At 40.8% G+C, this 8,561-nt stretch overlaps 1 non-coding gene across 1 annotated transcript; it reads left to right on the plus strand.

Annotated features, from left to right (window-relative positions):
* The first annotated feature begins 8,172 nt into the window (after positions 1-8,172).
* trnav-cac (transfer RNA valine (anticodon CAC)) lies at positions 8,173-8,245 on the plus strand. The gene has a single exon. It is a non-coding gene; the product is annotated as a tRNA-Val (tRNA).
* Positions 8,246-8,561: the final 316 nt, after the last annotated feature.

An 8,561-nucleotide genomic window follows, 5' to 3' on the forward strand; every position in this document is an offset into this window, starting at 1 on the left:
GAAGTAGAAAGTAAAAATGTACAATATCTAAAAACTAAATAAGAGTTAAAAACAAACATACCAAATGTAAAAAAAAAAAAAATGAGGGCATTTTACATCTTAAGAAAAACATAGTACAATAAGGCAAAGTGAAAAAAGTTTTGAGTTAGATGGAAGCTAAATGTCTAAAAAAAAGTTGGGATGGAGTAGTATTTGTTACGAGCGTCCATATTCATGTGGGAACTGTGGGAACGTTTTTGGAGAGGAATGTTGTCCAATTCTTGTCATTAAAAGTTCTTAATCAATCTGGGTCTTCTTTTTAGTATTCTCAGTTTTATGACACTTCAAATGCAATTGGTTGTGAAAGATCTAGCCTGCAGGTAGTTTAGTTCAGTACCTGGACTCTTCTACTGTGAAGCTTTGCTTTTGTAATGAATGCTGTATATAATTTAGCATTGTCTTGCCTTCCCCAAGAAAGGTGTCTGTTTCAGGGCACAATTGCCCAAAAAAACTGTATTTACCCTTTATTATTGTTGTTTCATTTGCAGATGTTCAAGCTTCCCCCCTACAGACACTAACATAACCTCATTTAATCAGAGATGCAGGTTTGGAACTGGGCACTTTAAACAAGCTTGATGTGCTATCACTAAATAAGTTTGGATGACATGATATCTATGGTTTCCAAAAAGAATTTCAGATTGCTGTCCATAAAACCTTTTTTCCGCTTTGGCACAGTCTATTTTAAATTAGCTTTGAGCCAGAGAAGAAGTGTTTTGTTTTTTTCCTCATGTTCACACACAGGCTTTTCTTCCCATGGCAGAGCTTTAACTGAAATGGGTTGATGTCTTGGCCAATTGTATTCTATACGGTGACTTTCAGAAGTGTTCCTAAGCACATGCAGTGGTTTCTTTAACAAAATTATATTTGTTTAGAATGCAGTACCACCTGATCATGAGATTGTAGGATGCTGCAATGTTGATTTTTGGCCCTTTCCTATATACACAGAGATTTCTCCAATTTCTGGGGATCTTTGAAAATTGTTTTTACTGTAGATGAAACACTCAAATTCTTTGTAAATTTGTTTTGAAGAATAGTATTCTGAAAGTTTTTCACAATCAGTTAACATAGTTGTTCACACTATTGTGAACCTCCGTCAATCTTTACATCTGAGAGACTGCCTCTCTGAAATATTCTTTTTATATCCAATCATGTCATTGATCTGTTCCCAGTTAACCAAATTAGTTGTAGGATGATCCTACAGGTGTTTTTTTGAAATACCACTTACTTTCTTCAGCTTTTTGGTGGTTATTATGACATTTTGCTTCCATTAAAATAAGCTTATTTGTTTCGAGGGATGATAATACGTCATTTAGTTGACCTGATGACCCTTTGCCAGGGCATGATGTGATTGTTTGGCTGGGCACCAGTAGACGCTCTATAGAAACTGATTAAATCTACCTCCAAATTATGCAGCTCCCTTTAACACGGTTATGTAACTTCCTTTTAACCTAACAATAAGACTACTGGTGTTTCCACTTGCAACTGTACAGCAGCTGTCTCAACGGTAAGATGACAGCACACTTGTTCAGGCTCAACTTTAGAGGCCCCTGGTGATAATTTGGCTGCTAACTTGTCAGACGAAGCTGCAACAGTTTTTTATAGTTGACATGACACCGTTACCTAAATGCCTTTGTAGAGCAGAACCTATGTTTACAGTATATTCTGGAGATTTGAAATCTCAAATCCAAGGCAGTATCTTAAAATCTGGTCTGATGAATAGAATTTTAACATTTACTATTATTTTTCTTCTGCGCTTAAAATTAAACATAAAACAGCATTTTAAAGTCATATGATTGTCATCATTAGATAATTTTAATTCTCATATTAAACAAATAAAAGCGAGAAGCAATTGCAGAATTTGGCTGGAGCGCACGTCCACTCACATGAACTTTACACTGGCTGCAAAAGTAAAAGTCAAAGATGAGAAATGATGCAGAAGATAGATTCACAAAAGGCCAGGAGCACAGTCGGCCTCTGGCAGAGACACAGTGTGGGGGGAGAGGGAACCTGTGGTATTTTGAAAATTAAGCCAGTTAACCACTTAACCTTTCATTGCTGCTCGGTTTAATCTAAATAATTTATAATATTTCCATAGATTCTATCCAAAGCAAATACCTCAGGACATCTCAGATTTCCTTGAGTGTTTTGTTAAAGTTGAAGATGTTTTTTTTTATTTTTTCTAAGGTTTTTTTTTTGTTTAAATCTTCAAATTCAGCCTTGGAGAGCTGCTGTCTCCACTGATGGAATCCCATAGACTGGAAAATTGTTACGTGAACATTTGGAGAACACGAGAAGCCCTTGCAGTGCCCGACTGGCCATTTATTGCTTGGAGGCCCGTCCAAAGCTGCCTCCTAAATTCCGTCAATGATTGGCTGACGCAAGCTCTAATGAGGTCCAGCGCCTGTCTTCCGTGGAGGGATCCCACATTGTCTGGGGCGTCAACTGGAAGTTTCAGATGGTGACTGAGCTTAAGGGAGGACGCAAATAGTCAGGCAGGCTGCCTCACTGTTCTGCGGCAGCTTTCCAAACACAGTCTTGGCCCCCCGAGATGTGAGAAATAATAGATGGGCGGTTTCAAGGATGCATGAAAATGCCTGTTCTGTGCACAGCTGATCAGATGAAGTGCTTTGAAGATCACAAACAAGCACGTCTATTTTTACCATTATTGAGTCTTTACTGGTAAAATACTCTATTTATGTCACTATATCTGTTACATTAGCACAAATACCCCCCCAAAAAATTGACAAATTATTTTTTTTGGAAAAAGAAAGAACAACCTTGAACATACAAGTAAGTTTTCTTCTCTTTAGCAGGAATAACTTCTGGAAGGCGTTTGTATGCACAGTTCGTTCAGCTGCAAGGTTCTACCAATAGTTTCAAATCCCAGCCACAATGCTGGGCTGCAATTTGGGATTCAGATCTGGACTTTGACCTCTTTTCTTTTTTGTTTGGTTCATTGATGTGCTGAGTTTCAGTGTCCTGTTCAAAGACCCACATCCGGTTCATCTTCTTCTTTTGGTCTTAGATTGATATACATGCTTGATCTGTTAGTTCCCTATGAAGCTCCCAGACCCCTGAGCTTCATCTGGATCTGGTTTGTTGTGGTTCCCAAGAACCAGAACCAAGCAAGGTGAGGCAGCGTTCAGTTATTCTGCTCCTCACCGGTGGAACAAACTTCCTGTAGACCTGAGATCTGCTCCAACTGTAGATCCTTTAAATCAGGCCTAAAAACATTACTGTTTACTGAAGCTTACTCCTAAATTAAATACTTACTCGCTGTACTCTACTGCCCTTGCTTTTTAACAACTTGTGCTTTTTATTATTTTACCTCTTTTTTTATAATTTTATTTCATTTTATTTGTCATTTACTGTTTAATTGTGTCTTGCTGCTTTTAATGTCGATGTAAAGCACTTTGAAATACCTTGTGTTGAATTGTTCTATATAAATAAACTTGCCTGTGGCGGGCCAACCTTGGAAGAGGGTGTATTGTGATGAGAGGCCGAAACACCTGATGAAGACAAGGCGGTGGTGGTGGTGCCCCGCGATCCTGTCCAAACTCCACCCCACCTATATGTCCGCTAGGAGTTATTGTGCTGATATATTTTAGGGATATTAACAGCTAGTCCTATTAAGAATCCTTGCCTTGCCCTGCCTTAGCTTATCTGTACTCGACATGATTCACTTTTAAAAGAATCGTGTTCCTCATGCCCCTGCCTCTCGCCTGTAATGAGCTGGGATAGGCTCCAGGAGACCTTCGTGACCCTGCAAAGGATAAAACAAGTATAAAAAATGGATGGATGGATGGATGGATGGATGTTCCTCATGCTGAAAACATGTCTTGCACCAAATAGAACTAACATTACTGTGGCTGAAAAACTCCATCTTTGATTCTTCCGTTGAAAGCATGTGATAATAAAAGAGTTGATCCCTGATCCCTTCTAATGGCCTGTGCTATTTGGCCATTAGACACTGGACACTGGTGGCTTCTCTTTAGTCAATCCCTATAGCAGGACAACTAATCTCTTTGTAATTGTACATATCAGCCCTTCAATTCCATTTTTTAATTCAGTTTTATCTATATAGCTCGTATTACAACAGAAGTTGTCTCTAGGCGCTTTCCAGAGACCCAGAACATGACCCCCGAGCAATTATTACATAAACGTAAAAAACTCCCCTAGTGGGCCCTCAAAGACTCTTTTTTCTTTTTCTTATTTCATTTTGCAGATCAAACTATCCGTTCTTTCAATGAATCCCCTGGGCAACATCCTTGGAAATCACCAGATATTGGGGGTGATTTTTACGTACGATGAAATGCTTCACTTTAAGTCACGGGGTTCACTTTTGAGATCCTCTGCCAGTCATAAGCATTCACTACCATATTCCTGAGAGCACTTGGAGAGTTCTTTAGACCCCTGGTTGAAGGCTTGAAGGCTTGAAGGCTTGAAGGCGTCACACATTTCATCAGCAAAGAAACCAGCAGACCCTACTGTACATGCCAGATGTTCAATAGATGATGCACAGTCCTCCTGTCCGTTGTAAAAGGTGTTCTGGAATCACAAATCCTATCCATTTGAAGGTGTGACTAGTGCAGGAGTGTACAAATATTCCATATGACTGTTTGGATAAAAAAGAAAAGATTTTAGAATACAAAAATGTTGATTAACTGTTGACTAATATGTGTCACTTGAGTGTACAGTATCTGCACTGATAACTGGTAATATTTTCAAAGAGGTTCAGATGATTGGTCACTGACATATGCTGACAAATTCTTGACATTTTTTGTCTGTTTTCTCATGTGCGTAAGCCAATGCAAAAGGAACGCAATTTGTGAATCACCCTTTATCTATATAGAATTGCAACCAGAGTCACCAGTGTTGCGTTTAGCGCTGTCGTGCCTGTAAGACTGTACAGCCGTGACGCACTTCATCTTTCAGTTTGTCAAAGGAGGGAACATGTGACGAGCTGGAGAAAAAGGAGGTGAAGAGTGTCCTTTATCCCTGGTATCGCATGTCCTTCCTCTGAAGTGTACTGTGCCCCAGTAAGAAGGGCAGCTTTGTTTAGCCCACCCCCATATAATCCCGTTGAGTGTGAGGGAGGGAACAGGACCATCCAGGCCACAGAGGCAGCATCAGCCCCCTTAAGGAGTCATGGCCCCCGCTCTCAGAAATCCCAAGAAACTTCACACCTCTATGTAAGGACTATAAATAGGCACCATCTGTCCCCCCAGGCTCGGTTACAGCCTCATTCCTTTTGGTATGGATAGAGGGCAGGGAAGGAACCACTCGGGGTTTAAAAAGGGAGATAGTGGACAGGCCCGGAGTCCAAAAGCCCCTGTCTAGTCATTACACATGGGTGACCTGTGCTGCAAGCCATGTGGCAACGGAAGTCTATAGGTATGCTTCTGTCATCTCACTTTGTACAACTGCTCTCTCTGGGCACGTGGGCTCAATGCAGAAGCAAAATGTCAGCGACCACGGAGCTCGTGCCATCTTTGGAATCTTACACCACACTCCACTCATCACATTATTTTTCTCTCAAGCTCAGGCTCTTCACATTTCATTAATCAACCTTGAAGCAGGAGTGGCCCGAGGCTCAGACAGACGCCGTGTCTCCAAATCGGTGCCTGCCCCGGCCATTTCTCCGCCTTAATTGCAGCTCACTGTTCCATGGACACAGTTTCAGATCTCCTACCGGTAACACATTATATTCGCTGACTGGAATCTGAGTTAGAAGGAGCGAGAAGTGCAGAATCTCAGCGAGCGCTTCAAGTGACAGTATTTGTGCAAACCCAGCAGGGAAAATTGTAAGACACCTCCTAGACCTCACCTCCCACCCCATCATGCAAGTGTAAAGCTGTAAAAGGTTGGGAAGTGGTACAATAAAACTAGCTAATAGTATTAATACTTTTTTTATTTCCTCCAGACTAAATAATTTTATGCTTTTCAGTAAACAACCATCCATCTGAAGCCTGTATTGCTTAATTTCTTGATTTGTGACTTATACTGTGGCTGTCAATTTATTAAGACGCAGGTGACCTTTGCAGGTGTATCCTACCTTTATTCCAATGACATGTGGATATTGAAGTGTGTTTTCAACTTTCTAGTTTTCTTGGTGTGGTGTGGTTTGTCCACATTGATAAAAGTTAACCAGAACAGGGTGGATTGTAAAGATTTACGGTGCAAAAAGTTCCAGGTGAACTTGCATAGAAATGTCACCTAGCCGAAATGCAACATTTCATTATATAAACATAAAACTTGCACAATGTGGCCATCAGCATGAGATACACACATGTGGAGATTTAGCCACGTAAATGTCTCTAAAAATTCTCTACTTGCGCTCTGCAAACACGTTCTAACCTGTTTACTGCCACTTGGGGGGGGCAGTCTAAGAAATATGTAGAGGGCTACACCTCGTTGAGTTACACTGTTTTTAGAAATCACATACTAAGACGGTTTATGTTTAGAAATACCAGTATGGACGTAGTATGCAGTTTACAGTATGCGAGCAATAGCTATATCTTCAGTATGTGAAAAACACTTCCGATGTGCTGCTTCCAGGAACATCTCCAGTCTCCAGCTCAGGTACTGTAATATTAAGATCACTACAGTGAAAGCATCACAGTTTCACATGGCTCATTTGTGGTTATGCCTCAGGATAATGGCTGTTACAGTGGCACACTATAAGCTAGTCATAATTCTCTTAGTAATACCGTATACATTATTGTATGTGGTTTCTAAAATAGTCTTGTTTTTCTAGTTGGTCCTTTAGATTTGCTCCCATGTGGGCAACACAGAGCTCCAAGCAGACATCGATTTGGAGTCAAAGTAATAAAATATAAAGTTACAAATAAAATTCTTAAAATTGTTGAGCTTTTTTGTGCTTTTTCTTTCTTTTTTCGTGCACAGCCACATAGATGGTCTGCAAAATCAAGGAGAGCCATGTATAAATATTTAATGACCTTTCTTGGAAATTACTGCAAGGATCAATCAATGAATATCTGAATGCTATAATTTGATATAATGTAGGGATGTGACTGTTGAGTTTCCCGTTTTAAAGAGTCTAGAAATGGACAGGTGAAATAAATACAAGAAAGCAAATAAGCAAAAGGTGAGATTGCATTCAACCCCAAATAAAACAATTATTTATCATCAAAAAGGAATATTAATAATGAGACGAGGGTACAGGGCATGAAACAGCTTAAAGGGGACCTATTATGGCATCTAATACCTATTTTAAACAGGCCTTGAATGTCTTAAAAACAAGCTTTTGATTTTTATTGCTAAATAAATTAGAAATTCAGCCTCTGAGGAATGTCTTTAGCATCCCATTCTCTAACTTCATTATCTATGCAGGATTCTGAGTGGGCGGGGAGGTTATGATAATGAGGCACTGTGCTGATTGGCTGCCTGAATGACGCGATACACCGCTACAAAAAAATGGCGGAAGCTCCGGCCGGCGGAGTTACTGTAGTTGTGGGCGTGGTTTCACGCATCGGAGACCAACCTATGTAAATCGCATTTTCATTGCGTAACGAAAGGGAGCAGAATCTGAACGGCTCATAGAAGCCACATCACATTGGATGGCTCATCCGGGCGGCTGTACAGACACTGCAGAATTTGGTTGCTTTCCTCCTTCTCTGAGTTGGCAGGCTGAGGGGAGACCACTTTATATATGTTAAAGCAAAGGAAACGTGTTTTTCATTATACGTCCCCTTTAAGAAAAGCATAAGATGGGTATACGGGAAGAGGGAAATCTCAAACAGTAGTTAGACACAATTGGGATCAAACCACCAACTGCTTAAAGAGAACATGTCAAACCCTCGGTGACATCACACATAGTTTTCTGAAGAAACATTTTGAAGTTTTAAGCCAACAGGGGATGCCATGTTGCAGGAAGCAACTCCAAGCAACCTTATTAATCCAAAAATGGTGAAAGAGGTGGAGTGAACAAGGACCATAGCGTAGTTCATTTACCATGGGCTACCTATCTCCTGTAAAGTAATGGTGTTAACTGACATTACCGTAAATTCATTCTAATTTAATCTGTCCTCATTATAGCTATTGCCGAAACATCTGAAACAGGAACTGCCAGAGCTGAAATCAGTGCTCCATTTCTTGCAGTGCCTCATATGAGTTTCTGTAGTGTAGTGGTTATCATGTTCGCCTCACACGCGAAAGGTCCCCGGTTCGAAACCGGGCAGAAACATTATGCTTAACTTGAATTTCCCTTTGGGGATCAATAAGGTATTGATCTATTTATCTATCTATGGCTGTCCGGTGCTGGTGTCCCCTCAGTCCAGCTCTGCAGAGCAGCAGCTGTCGGACTCCAACCAGACCCGGGCCGTTAGACGTTGGCTCTGAGCTGTCCAGAGACAACGTTAGCTTTTACCCAGAGGAAGCACCTGAAGCAGGAAGACCTTGGTGTGTGGACAACGGCCAGCTAGTTCCTGACAGTTACAGCCTTCAGAAGTCCAGATTAGCCTTTCGCTGCTGGCTCAACTATCAGCCTCCAGGCCAACCCT

Source organism: Cololabis saira, chromosome 6 (genome assembly GCF_033807715.1).
Source record: "Cololabis saira isolate AMF1-May2022 chromosome 6, fColSai1.1, whole genome shotgun sequence".
NCBI classification, from domain to species: Eukaryota; Metazoa; Chordata; class Actinopteri; order Beloniformes; family Belonidae; genus Cololabis; species Cololabis saira.